General features: G+C 40.0%; 1 protein-coding gene across 2 annotated transcripts in view; it reads right to left on the bottom strand.

Annotated features, from left to right (window-relative positions):
• Nucleotides 1-13,596, bottom strand: part of zbtb46 (zinc finger and BTB domain containing 46) — a 118,204-nt gene extending 104,608 nt beyond the window's left edge. For both annotated transcript variants that reach the window (XM_052090716.1, XM_052090717.1), the window contains exon 1: nucleotides 13,362-13,596. The gene's annotated coding sequence lies outside the window, so the exon portion shown is untranslated. The remainder of the gene's footprint in view (nucleotides 1-13,361) is intronic.
• Between the last annotated feature and the right edge of the window lie 1,652 nt (nucleotides 13,597-15,248).

Raw genomic sequence — 15,248 nt, 5'->3', positions numbered from 1 at the left:
GTGATTTTGTGCGTGATGCAATTGAAAAAAGATCAAGTGTCAAGTGTCAAGTGGTTTTTATTGTCGTTTCAACCATATACAGTTAGTACAGTACACAGCAAAACGAGACAACGTTCCTCCAGAACCGTGGTGCTACATAAAAACAACAAAGGACCAACATAGGACCACTTGAGACAACACAACGAAATAAAATACCTATATAAAAAAACCTATATATACCTATATAAAGTGCACGTGCAAACATGTGCAAAAAGTACAGGACAGTACAACAAATGTCTGACAATGAACAGGACAATAGACAGTGCAGCGCCGACCAGTACTCAGTAGTGCAAAAAGATGACAGTTTCTAAAAATGTAAACATAACATACTATGAGATAATGTTCTATGCACATAGCAGTTATTGAGGTAGCAGACAGTTATAAAGTGACAGTAATTAAAGTGCAACTCAGGAAACGTGTGTGTCAAACCAGTCTCTGAGTATTGAGGAGTCTGATGGCTTGGGGAAGAAGCTGTTACACAGTCTGGCCGTGAGGGCCCGAATGCTTCGGTACCTCTTGCCAGATGGGAGGAGGGTAAAGAGTTTGTGTGAGGGGTGTGTGGGGTCGTCCACAATGCTGGTTGCTTCTGTGGATACAGTGTTTTTTGTAAATGTCTTTGATGGAGGGAAGAGAGACCCCAATGATCTTCTCAGCTGTCCTCACTATCCTCTGCAGGGCTTTGCGGTCCGAAGCGGTGCAAGTCCCAAACCAGGCAGTGATGCAGCTGCTCAGGATGCTCTCAATAGTCCCTCTATAGAATGTAGTGAGGATGGGGGTTGGGAGATGTGCTTTCCTCAGCCTTCGAAGAAAGTAGAGACGCTGCTGGGCTTTCTTGGTGATAGAGCTGGTGTTGAGGGACCAGGTGAGGTTCTCCGCCAAGTGAACACCAAGGAATTTGGTGCTTTTGACGATCTCCACAGAGGAGCCGTCGATGTTCAGCGGAGTGTGTTCACCTTGTGCTCTCCTAAAGTCAACAACCATCGCCCCTGAATCTAGGATTGATTGGTACCCACCTAGATTTAATAATCTAAACATAGTCTGCAAGGACTATGCGCTTCACAGTGAACACACAGCGTGTGTTACGCTCTTAATGGAAAAAGGGGAAAGCAAATGGAGATTTGCTTAAGTCTCCTGCAACTCAACTGACAAAAAGACCCATCTCACATGCCATTAGTGGGCTTTAATTAAAAGACATAAAATCATATTTTGTAATTGTAAAGTGAAACATACCACTTGTTGCACACCAGTGCAAAACTAACCAACATCTTGTAACATATCTGAAGATAACATGAGGAAACATAAAATGAACAATTAGTACAACTTTTAATACTTGCACTTAAAGCACAGCAGGGATGTACATGATAAAGTCTGCTTACTCTAAACAATTAATCACTATGTTAAAGGGGTAGAGGAGGATGAAGACAAGTATGGTTTTAACTGGTAAGTTACCATGCCTCCCTGTGTGTAAACATCCTGTATTTAAGACCAAGTGTGGTCAGAAAGTAAACTAGCAACTACAAAGTGCAACTGGTGGGTGTTGTAAATAAGTTTGTGTTTTGGGGAGAACTATAAGACTTTACCAAACATACAACAAGGTGGACAGCAAGACAGAGGGAATGTGAGCAAGAACAAAAGGAGAAAAGTAAAAAAAAAAGAGGACAAAAACCTCAAGACCACATCCTCCTGCGAGGCACTCGCCCAGGGTGTGATATCTCATTTCCAGGGGCTTTTTTCAGTCCGCTTCCACCACCAGGGCTTTCAACACAGCCTAAGAGCCCCCACTGAAATTTTCAAAAGGCACCAGAGGACACAGGTCTTTTTGGGGCGATTCCAGGAAGGTCGGCTCTGGTTTAACGAGTGCCTAATCTAGGGGGATGAACACATCTAAGTTGTAGATGAACACAGCTGTCACTCCACACACACACACACACACGCACGCACACACACATTCAGACTCACTGGCACCCAAACACCTGTGTTTGAGTGAAGCACACCTGTATGTATCCGAAAAGAACTTCCACAATCCACTTTAACAACATTTGTTGTGAGGGTGTAAAAATACAATTAAAAATGATTGTGTTATATAATAGTCATGTTTGCTTTTAACTTTAAAAACGTATGTGAATCAAGGAGGAAGTGAAATACAAGACATGGATCAACTTGTCATGTAATGCCATACAGATGTTTTATGTATGGTATTCATGAGTGTGTTTCTAAGCTATTTAATAGAATAAATGAAGACGGATCAACATGTGAGCACTCACACATATATATTGGGCTTTGTGTGGCCTCTACAGTGTGGGGGAGAAGCTGGTCCCCAGTGTTGTAGCTGGTTCATGCTTTCTAACCTGTTACCCACACAACACAGCCCACAGCCTGGGGAGAGCAGCCATCTTCCACCCACCCACACACACACACACACACACACACTCTTAGAGCTCAACTGTGTCGTGTCAGCTTGCACCTCCATACAGTGACCCCCCATATTTTACAAGCACACACATAGGCCAGTTGAACTACCCCTTCTCTATATCCCTCTGTCTTTCTATCCCTCTACACCATCAGCTACCTCCTCCCCCATATCTTTTCTATCCCTTTCTGTGCAAATGTTCATATTGACAACCGCAACCACCCCGAATAAACAATGTACTGCACTTTCTTGTTTAACTAACCGTTTGAGCCTCCCTCTAGATACACTCACAAGTCTACACACACACTAAACAAGTAAACGTAAGCATTATAAGAACACAAACAATTATAACAAACTCCAATATAGTGGATTTGCTGACGTTAACCACCCTTTAAATCACAGGTGTCGAACTCGAGGCCCGCGGGCCAAATAAGACCTCATTCTGAAATTAGCTCACCTGTCCGTGAGCTAATTTCAGAAATGTAGGATGGCAGGCGAACAGAACATCTCACTGACCAATCAGTTAGTGCTTTCTGCGTGAATATTCATGAGCCTTCCCTTGTCATCCTAACCTTATTTTTCCCGTTCCTAATGAGGAAAGAAACTTTCTGCGGCAATTTTCAGCATGGCTCATTGGATTGAACGGCATGTGCACATGCACAGCAGGTGCATTTACGCATGGGCCGGTCTTAACTGAGCAGCACAGATCATTATCAGCAGTGCTTGCCATTACCTGGATCAATTATCAGCACATCAGTATGGAAAAAGTTACGCAAGTGCAAAGCAAATACGTTTATTCGCAGACTGGTCTCGCCCATGCAGCAGCGCTGAGCATTTTGTGCCTTTGAAGAGCACAGAGGGAAGAAGGCGCCCTCATGAAAAGTGCGGATCGTGAAACCCGTTTGAATGCGCCACAGAATTCTCTGTTGCAAAACTCCAAATGTCTCAATGATTAAACTAATTAAAATCATATTAACACATTCTAAACAGCACTGACAAAGAAAACAGATGAAAACACTGTCATATACTGTATTTGAAGGTTTTTCAATCCTTTACAATCACAAACCTTACAAAAATGAATCACGGATTTCCTGTAATAAGGTAGAAATAGTTTTTAAATGTATTTTACTACTGTTTTATTACAAACATGCCATATTTCTTTGTACAGAAACCATAGTTACGAACCATGGAAGTGAGGAAATATGGTACATTTTTATAATTATTATGGAGCAAGTTTTTCTTTTTTTCAGTTTTTCTTTTAAAATTTAAAATGTAACGTAATGTATTTTTTTGTTTGTTTTTTTTGTCTTCAGAAATTCAAGAGTTGATATTAATAAGAATTAAGTATTAAGTATCAGAATCAGAATGAGCTTTATGGCCAAGTGTTCTCACGTACACAAGGAATTTTTTGGGTGATAGGAGAAACAAGTGCACACAGAACATTACAGTGAGACACAATAAAACAAGATAAGAGTATAAACAGACATACAAATAATAGGACATATAACAGAATAGTGTATGTACATGTGCAAGTGGTCATGTATGTGTAAGGTAGGGGTATGTACAGTTATTGAATTAAAGTTGTGAATTTACATATGTACATGAGATATATATTTACATTATTGCACTATGGGGGAGTCCTGAGGCAGTTTAATTGTCATGAAGAAAATTGCCTGAGGGTAAAAACTGTTCTTGTGTCCTGGCGCTCAGTGCTCTGTAGCACCGGCCAGAGGGCAACAGTTCAAAGAGGGAGTGGGCAGGGTGTGTGGGGTCCAGATTGATTCTACCTGCACCTTTCCTCACGCTGGAGATGTACAGGTCTTGGAGGTTGGACAGGGGGGCACCAATAATCCTCTCAGCAGTCCTGACTGTCCGTTGTAGTTTATTTCTCTCTGATTTGATGGCTGAACAAAACCAGACAGTTATAGATGTACACAGGACAGACTCAATGACGGCCATGTCAGCAGTAGGGCTGCAACTAACAATTCTTTTTTGTTATTAGCAATTTTTTTGATTCCATTCATAAGATAAACAAACTTAACATAAAATACAGAATCAATGATATACATTAAACCCTCCCCCGAACACCACCACCCACATGACGCAAACATGCACTACAGTGGTCACCAACAATTAGAACATAAAAATAAACTAAAAATAAAAAAACTTTTAAAAATTATACTTTTAAAAAACAACAAGAATGCACATACACACCTAAACTAGAAATGCTTCTCCACTGCCCCTCCCCGAGAACCCTCCAAAAAAGCCAAACATCTACCCCGCCTCCCATCAAACAAATCCCACTTCCCCAGCCCTTTAAAAATCACCTCCCCAAATGCCGCCACCCTGCCCATCTCCCCATACCACTCCTGAATCGAGGGCGGCCCAGGCGACCTCCACCCCCCGAGGATGATTTGTTCACCGATCATAACTCTGGTCAGGACCCAACCCTCCAAATGACCAAGAACCTCCCGCTCAACACAAAACCAGGGAGGGGCTCCCCCAAGTGGAAGCAACCAATGAGCCAAACTAATGAGACCGAACGCACAACAAAGCAAAATCCCAGGCAGGCCTAGCCCTCCCCCGCCCACGCAACACACCAAAATGCAATCTTTGTTATCCACCACTCCAAATGAAGGAACCCACCACACCACCAAACTGCTCGAAACAAGGGAGGGGAACATCCACAGGTAGAGACCGCAGCAGGCAGCCGAAACCTGGAACACAACTCACTTCAACAATTCCAACCCTCCCAATCATAGACAAATGCAATGAAGCCCACCTGCCCACACCGCTCGAAAACCCCTACATCAAGGGGTCAAAATTAACTCAAACTAAATCACACATGTCTGCAGGGAATAAAATGCCCAAACACCCAATGCCCTGTTTTGGCCACTGGAAGGCGCCTGGCAGAAAAGCCACAACTGGGCAGCATGCCATCAGAGCCAAAGACCCGGACCCAGACCAATCGACTCTGTATCCCAAGAACTCATAAAAAGGAATTAATAATGCTGTGGAGGCAGGACATAGATCCTGCTGTGTCAGAGCCGAATAACAAGATATCATCTGTGCAAAACAAAAGCTTATGCACCATACCTCCCGCCACCACCCCTGAAAAACCATTCCCCCTTCTTATAGCTGCAGCTAATGGTTTCATGGCAAGACAGAATAATAATGGGGAAAGAGGGCAACCCTGCCGGGCACCCCCTTCCAGAGCAAAACAATCTGAAACTAATCCACTTGTTTGCAATGCCGCCACCAGGTATATACAAAGTAACCCAATCCATCCAATAAAAGTACCTTTTTATTTCCAAAATCTTAAAGAGATAATCTCATTCTACAATATCAAACGCCTCCACTACATCAAGTGAGATGGCAGCGACCAGAGTCTGATCACTCGCCACCGACCACATAATACCAATGAATATAAAGTTATCAGAACATTCGACTATTTGCCAACTATTGCAACGATTAATCATTAGCTCTTAACCAATTATTCAGCTTGTGCCAAGACTTAAAATGTTGTATTAAACGTGCTTACTAACAATAAAGAGGACAAAATCGTCTTTTAAAAATACCTCTAATTTACATTCACTGAATTAAAGGGAAAAACTACTTTTATTAAAAAAAAAAAATACTTTTATTAAGTTTAATTCAGTAAAGAAATTCACTGCAAAAATGTTTTGTCTTATTTTCCATTTAAAATAGACAAAAAATCCATAAAGCAAGATACATTTACTTGAGAAGCAACATATCAGACATTTAGATTTCATGATACAGACTTTGGAGCATTCTGTAGCAGAGCATGTGAGCAGAGCGGAGCGGAGCGGTGATAATTCCAACTGCCTTTTTGAAGATTCCGCTCCACACGCTCTGGCCGCTCGCTCAACCCAGAATGCGCTTCGCGATATGCTGGTTTGGGAATCTGCGAAATAAGCAATAGGTCTGAGGTTATGGAGCTCAAACATTGTTTTAGTGAAGTTGCAAACCTTATAGCCTAAATAAATGCAAAGTATAAATCAAAGTTAAGAACGAGAAATTCGAAAGGGAGTGTGGAATGTGGAGAGACTGTGAGAATTAGCAAATATTCATTTTGGAATCGTATGTGTCACATTGACAGAGAATATGTGCAGCAAAAAGAGAGCTAGTAGGCTACACTACTATTTGATAATAAATTAATAGCTAAGTAATGTATCTTGTTGTTTTGCCATCATGTCAGTGCAGCTGCCAGCTAGATGCAGGCCCAGTTCTGCAGGGTTGCGAATGTTAGAGCATACTCAACTGAAAATGTAAGCTTAATAATACTGTATATTGGCAAACATTTTTCCTTGAATCCCAGCGAACACACACACACAAAAAAATCCCTGCATCAAAATGGTGCATTCTGCTTTCATTGCTCCATTGAACAATTGAGCATTTGATTAGTAAAGATTTCTGCTCTCGCTTAGAGAATTTCAAAGCGGAATTATCTCACTTAATCGACAGCTTGTTGCTTTCGATTTTTGCTTCAGAATAAAGTGGCACATAACTGCTGGTCAGTTTCCCAAAGCCAAATCCACACCTTAACAATAAGTGAAATGTAAAAAAAATTACTCTAGATTAGTTGTTACAGATAACATCTTCGACATCACTTGTTGCATTCATGCGCAGAGAAAAAAAGCTATAAATGATTGTACATTTGAAAAAAATAACTTTTCTTAAATGAAGGCAGTGTAATTTGTGAATTAAATCATTTGTATTGTTTAAGATCATTAAACATGATTTCATCTAATTTATATATATATATATATATATATATATATATATATATATATATATATCTCACTTTATGCAGGACAAATATTTTTTATTTGTTAAATCCATGGTTAAACCTTGTTGTACATATAAAGAGTGCATGCACAAGACATGAACATTTGATGCATATACAGTCCAGATTCATTTTATAATGCTTTAAAAAATATCAAGGAAAAACAAAGGGTATCTACATGGTATCTATAGTACTAATATAATCATTATTATATAAATAACCACAGTCCTTTAGATTGCATATGATTCGTACATATAACATTGTAGGGAATATTAATAAAGCAACAACACTGAAAAAGAGAATAACATTCACCGCTCTTTGCTGGATAACTTAATACACCCTTTAAAACTGAACATACAATTCGTTTGAGAAATTGTTCTTTTTAATTTACAGACCCAAAGTCTGAGAGCATTAAATCAGAAACCTATTAATGTATCTAATCTACAGTATAATAATTCCGTGGAGATAACTAAAAAACAATTAATTCACTTTTACCTGATATTTTTTCTGGTACCAGTCCATGTTTTCATTATTGCCATAAAGCACTCGAACAGACTTTAAGCTTTTTTACCAGTGAGCATGTACTGAGCAAAGCATGCGCTTGGGCCATGAGCAGTTGAGCGGCGCACACACGCATGGAGCTGGTTATTGAGCAGAGTGTCACACTGCTTCGCTTCGCTCACATGCTCTGTTCTATAGTCATTAAGTCCTGTGATTTGGGTTTTTTTGGGGACCAGAATGATGGAGGATCATTTGAAGCAGCAGGGAACTTCACACTGCACCAGTGATCTATTGAAGTTCTGTGTGAAGATAGGGGCCTGTTGGTCAGCGCAGTTTTTCAGGCAGGCAGTTGAAACACCGTCTGAGCCTGAAGCTTTCCTAGTCTTTTTTTTCCGAAAGACCCAGCACACATCCTCCTCACAGATCATAAGTGCAGACTGAGTAGCAGGAGGGTGGAGGAGGGGTTTCCAGGTGGTTTTGGTGTGTGTGAAGTGTGTGCAGATCAGAGCGGGGGAGGGGTGTGAGACTGGGCATTTCAAACCTGAAGTAAAACACATTCAGTTCATCAGCCATTTGTTGACTCTCTACAGAATGAGTGTGAGGTGTCTTATACTCGGTAATGCTTTTTAGGCATTTCCACAGATGCAGTATCGTTGGTTGAAAACCATTTTTCAGAGTAGCTTCTTTTAGCCACTCTGATTTCTTTAGTAAGTTTTTTCCTGGCCTGGTTGTACAATATTTTATCCCCACTTCTGTAAGCATCCTCTTTGGCATGACGAAGCTGTCTGAGTTTTCCTGTAAACCATGGTTTATCGTTATTGAATGTTAAAAATGTCCAAGTAGGGATGTGAATATCCTCACAGAAACTGATATATGATGTCAGTATGATGCAGTCTGTGACTGCAGCCTCAAAAACACTCCAATCAGTGCAGTGAAAGTCAGTCTGCGTTTCCTTTCAAAGTATAATTATCTGACGCGCTGACACAAATGCGTTCGACGCATACCCCTATAACTTTGTGATTATTTTCATGTACAGTCTACGGCAGGGGCATGTGCCGAGGATGCACAAGGATGAGGACGCCGTCTGTGTGTCGAGAAAAACTGGGCCGCATGATGAAATTTGCATCACTTATACTGTGCGCAGAGCGATCGTGAATGCGGTCAACCAAAATATACTTTTTGCCTTTAGGAGCCTTCTGCTCTGTCAGAATATTTCAGTTTAGCCCTATTGAAATGAACTGTTAAAAGATTATGATCAAAAACATATTTATAATTAGCAGTAAAATCTGACAAAATAATTTGTGCTTCTTAAGATCAGATCATGCTTAAAAAAAAAGCTATTTTTGTTAATGCGCATTCACATTCTTGAGTTAACTGTCAGGCAATACCTCCTTTTCTACATCTGCCATATTGAGCGTAACAATTTATCCCATTCATTTTAATACAAGTGCTCCATCCTGGGCTAAACAGTCTCTGGTTCAATACAGCAATCAACAGCATTTGTGGCATAATGCTAATTACCACAACAATAATTTTGACTTGTCCCTCTTTTATAAACCCACAATTAGGCTGCTTTAGTTTAGTCTGCTGGAACCAGAAACCAGAAATATTTATCATGATTGATAACTCTGCAATAAATTGAATGGCATCTATGCTTATATTATTTTATATGTTTCCCTGTCTCAACCTCGGAACTCTTATCCTGAGGTCACCAGAACCAGCTGGATCCAGCACATTCATGCTTCGTGTTGGACTCAACTGCTACGTGTCTCTGTGTGATGATGACTAAATGCAGCCGGTGCCAGCCAAACATCTCACTCAGACTTCAGAGGATGAACTGATGCCAACTCCAATCATAAGACATGGGATACTTCATATGCCATTGTCTGAATCTTAGATTTAGGATGGACCATACCGAACCTCACCGAAATTACCTGCCAGGTTCAACTGCGATGCACCTCACCGATATCTGCCTGCATCACCTCGGTCTATTGATGGACTACGCTCTTATAATAGAATACATAGACTACTAATTGCCAACAAAAGCCTTCATCAGCCAATTAACAAGGACAATTGCATCTATGTGAACTTCTGCAGTAAATCCAGTATGGACTTCAAAGACATTGGTCATTAATCTAACAGTTCATACAAAAACTATGTTTAAACACTGTCCCTTAACACTTACCTAGTTTAATCATTTTAAACCATGACGTGCTCTATACATAAGTAATATCGACATTATATTCATGATGTTAGCCAGAGGGGAACTGGCCCCCACAGTTAAGGATATTTTTCTCCCATTAACCAACATATTATGGAGTTTTGTGTTCCTTGCCACAGTTGCCTTCGGCTTGCTCACTGGGGTTATTAATACAATTATTATTTAATTACTGATTTTTATACACAATTAAAAATCATATTTTATCTAATTACACAATGCTGACTCATCAACATTATAGACATTACAGTTTAATCTTCTGTTAATGCCTGATCTTCTGTAAAACTGCTTGGAAACGATGTGTGTTGTGAAAGGCACTATACAAATAAAACTGACTTGAATTGACTTGACTTAGAAAAAGAAGCAAAAATGGCGGTTACAATAAGGCATTTACAATGCAAGTGAACGGGACCAGTCCATAAACAAAGTATATATTGTTTCAAATGTTTAGCCACAAAATGCAAACATTTTATGTTAAAGAGATTTTAGTGTGATAAAGTCGCTTATTAGCCTTACATGTGTAAAGTTACTCCATTGCATGATAACAAAACGCTGGTAAACCCTGGAAGCAATTTCATCACACTTAAATCATGTTAACATGTATAATGTTTACATCTTGTGCCTATACTTTTGAAACCATATGTATTTTAAAATGTATGTACTGACCCCATTCACTTCCATTGAAAGTGCCTTCAATAAATGAAGTTATTATTATTATTATTATTATTTGGTAATCAACATCATGCTACAAATGCTTTGGATTTAACTTAACTTGCATTTAACATGGAACAATCTTTTAAGTAGGCCTATTTCAGAGAGCCGTGCAAAATAAATTAAAAACAAATGTAGCAAAATACTGAATGTACTGTAAAACCTACACCTTTTCTTGAGCTTTAAGATTTAGGTACCGCCATACATAATTCAGTGCATTAACAGCTTATCAAGCACCAGATGAGAGCAAGTATGATATTCCAGCTCTGTTAAAACAATTCCAAGAACACAGCACTGTTCTTTACTCTTATTTCAGCCCCTCTCTTCCCTTTACCCCATGCAGAAAGAACCAGTTCTCCTCCCCTGCCTTCTGTTGACACAATAGAGCCACACCTGTGAGGAAGTCAATAGGCATTGTGGATCAAAACCCCCATCCACCCTAAAATGTTCTCCCACTTATACATAAACAAAAACACATACACTCACACACACAGAGAGAGAGAGAGGGAGAGAGAGAGAGAGAGAGAGAGAGAGAGAGAGAGAGAGAGAGAGAGAGAGAGATTCTCCATTAGACAAAAACACCTGGAAACAACTCTGGTACACCAACACTGCCCTCTAGAATGACAGCTCTAGCTGAAGAGTTGACAAATACTGTTTGCGTGTGTCAGACAACTATACTTTCATCAAAAGTGGAAGAGTGAGATATTTAAAAAATTCACACAATAATACAGAAAGAAGCATTAATGAACATGAAGTATATAACAACACAGGCTGTGTGTGGTGGTTTACAGAACCTTTTCCCTGGTTCGGAAAGTGACACACCTAGCAAAGAGCACATGGTGTATTAGAGGGCTCTGTTACCCTAAATTGTGTGTTTTCTGCTCCAGGAGTGAGAAGGGTGGGATGGCCTCCATGCTACAACAAACACCTGCCAGCACCCTTAATACACACCGTTAACCCATCACTACTATACTATCAACATTAAGACATCACAATATCCAGGACTTTCTGTAGAGCTACTGAATGGACATAAGTATAGATGGTGTCATTGTCAGAACTCAGGTTAATTTACCAATTGTTTCATTAACATGGAAGTCATGAGCTTCAGAGAGGAGGAGAAGACAAATAAAAGTGATGGGGAAAGGAAGTTGTCATGTTAACCTGTCATGTCTCCATAGGCTTCATTATGTGTAGATGGTCATGAGGACAGTTCATTACATAACCAGTTCTTCTGCTCAACTGACTCATTTTTGCACTGCAGACAGTCACCTCTTAATACGAAAGGCATAAATACATTTTAACCACGCACTTAACTAATTAAAAACGTGAAATTGCGGTTCTTAAATTATCTATGTTGTCATATAATTATTAATTAGCGCTTTAAATTGAGCACTTATCCTCACGCGAGAGTGGCTCACGCGACATTTTTGCATATGCAGTAACACATGTTCTAAGCAATCATTCGTCAGAATCAGGTGTACCTGTAGCAAATCCAACCCGACACGGCGCGAAAAAAGCCTCACAATCAATACTAAGTGGTACAGTGTTTTTGACAGGTTTAAATGATACAATGTAGCGCGTAACTATAGAAGCGCTGGAATCGAATGTATCATTTTAAAGACGCGCGTTCGAGTATATCGCAATTACTGCTGATGTTCTGCCGTCGGTGAGTCTAACAAGTGGGGTCGCTCCCAATAAAAGCAACCCGTCAGCAAGGAGAAAATGGAGGAAGACGGAACTGACCAGCTTTAAAGGGGGCAGACGGGGGAAAAAAGACAATAACCTGAAGAGCAGCGCTGTAACACAACGAGACATGACGCTTTCCCTCACAGTGCAGATTAATATTGTGTAATACACTTCACTCTCTTCAAGTTGAGAGAAGAGCTGCGCGAACCCAGGTTTCGATGTACGGGAAATAAAATCATAGAAAAGTGTGTCCAAAAAAATCCCCTTCCCTTTTCTGGTAGTACACTAGGTTTAGGGTGTTGACGCAGCAGAAATTTCCTGCTGGAGAAATTCCCCTTTTGGAGGTTAAATGAGGGGAGGAAAGAAGGGGGGTTAAGCGCCTGCCTGCCAAAGCTGTGTGAGCTTTTCATTTAAAAAGCCACGACCACAAACACTGACCCCCAAAGGACATGAATTTGGGATTAAAACTTGATGGAAATATGATTCAAATCTTCAAGGTATAATAATGTATAATAATGTTAAGAAATAAACTGTGTAAAATGTTAAATTAAACAGGTAAAGAAAAACAGAAAGTCTTCTCAACACTCCAATAAAAGTCGATGCTGAATGAATGGCTGCGCTGCACATCTGACAGCTGTTCTCACGAGCCCAGCGCGCGCATCATCTGTCATGAACATGTTCTCACCTGGAGACGTCAAACAGGTTGCTGTCACACAATCCACTTCAATGTAAACAAATAAAACAATGGCACTCGCTAGCTGTCACAACTCAAGACACAATTTGCGGCCTCGCGGAAACTCACAACTTGAACTTACCTTGTGCGCTGAATACCTGTCAGCGAGCGCGAGCTCATATCTCTACCACAGATTCAAATGACAAGTCAACTATCAATGCAAATGTACTACGTGTACGCTGAAGCAGCTTTGGCCGCCTGTATGAAGGGATGGAACTGCTCTTAGTGATAGTGTGTAAAGGTGAGAGAGGCATACCTGTTAACCCATGAGTTCTGGGTTAGCGTGATGTCGAGGCTTCGGAGCTCCAATTTGTCGGTCTTGACAGGTTTGAGACTGAGTGATCACGTCAAAAATGTCAGTAGTCAGTTTGTCTCGCGCGACGCGCGTGTGTCCGTCAGTGTAATTTCCCCGTTCGCTCGCTGTCCCTCTCTCCGCGCTCGTCTTTTTTCTGTAATTCTCCCTCCCCTGCTTTTCCGTGTCTCGGTATCAGGAACCAACCTCCTCTCTCTCTCTCTCTCTCTCTCTCTCTCTCTCTCTCTCTCTCTCTCTCTCTCTCTCTCACTGTGTCTGTCGACTGAGAGTCAAATACAGGAAATGAGGCAACCTAAACGCTCACACTCGCCATAAAACCCTGGACAGCTCCAGCTTAACTCATACAGCCGTGAAGTGTCCTGGTCATTTTTGAATATACAGAGGGCAACAGCCTAACAATGTTATTAAAAAGGCCTATGCTTAGCCTACCTAGATGACAGGTGCAACATGGGTGTATTTAATTTTCTTTTGGATGCCACTGATAAGAGTCATTACATTTTCTGTATATTACAACAACAATAATACTTATCTATTAAATTATTATAATTGTACATACAGTGTGTGTATATATATATATATATATATATATATATATATATATATATATATATATATATATATATATATATATATTAATAATAATAAATATTTAACATGTATGTAATTATAAATAATTATATATAGAAATATCTGTCTGTCTGTCTGTCTATCTATATAATAGACATAGATACAGTTCATAATTCTAAATATAATTATATAAATGCATATTTAATAATAACTATTAATAGTATAATAATTATTATTATTGTTACTATAATAATCATTATTTTCCCCACTCTTTTCTTTAAAAATAATAACTGGTTTACAAAAAAATCTCTTTCTCTTTATTGGTGTTGAGAAAAAGCTGTTTGAATGTAGCAATCCTAAGCCCCCTGACTTTGTCAGTTCAGAAATTTGCTATCTGAATCATGTCTCTCACCTTTTAATCCGAGATACAACAGTCACGCCATTTTGTGTTTCGCATGTGTGCGTTTGAGCGCTTTGGCCAGATTGGAATGTGTGTCGGGCAGCGTGTGTGTGGATTGTGTGGATTAAACCCATTGGCCTGTAGCAGAGCTCCTGGCTTAGGCTCCTGTATGCACATGTAAGGCTGATATTCTTTAGCCACTCTCTGCGTCCACAATCCGTGTCAGAATCAAGCTGCTTTTCTCTCTTGCCCTATCTGTCCGACCTTCCGTGTATGCCACCGCAGGTCTGCCAATCTGCCTGACACAATACAGACTTCCTGATTACTGCTCCTTTTATCCTGCAACCTCTTGAACAACCTCCCACCCCCATCCAGTATGGGGCTCAAACTTCATTAGCCCTCTTATGTATTTATTTATTCATATAATAAGCAGTCATTAAAGCCAGGCTAGAGGGACAAAGGCCAAGGAAGGCCTAACACAAGGAGCCAGAGCCGAAATCATTGTTTGAGCGTATGAATAAAGCAAATAAATGCATTTTTAAGTAGTAGTTATTGCTAAACTAATATCTAATTACTATCACATTACACTTATCTGTCTGCTGAGCACAAGATTTAGCAATCAACATTAATTTACTTCCTGAGATTGAGATTTCTTTCATTTTTACCAACTTCGGTGCATTAAAAAATCTAAGTAAACATGTGAATCATACAGGCTGAAACATACTTTGTGCAAAACATGTATGCAGATGTGAGCACAAGGCCACCACACTGCCTATGCTCTGTCCGGTTATATGTGCTCAGGGTTGGGGAGTAACGAAATACAAGTAATGGGAATACGTATTTATTACAAAAATATTAGTTCA

The sequence above is a fragment of the Xyrauchen texanus genome, chromosome 25 (assembly GCF_025860055.1).
Source record: "Xyrauchen texanus isolate HMW12.3.18 chromosome 25, RBS_HiC_50CHRs, whole genome shotgun sequence".
Classification (NCBI taxonomy): domain Eukaryota; kingdom Metazoa; phylum Chordata; class Actinopteri; order Cypriniformes; family Catostomidae; genus Xyrauchen; species Xyrauchen texanus.
This window is presented reverse-complemented; position numbering and strand designations above follow the sequence as displayed.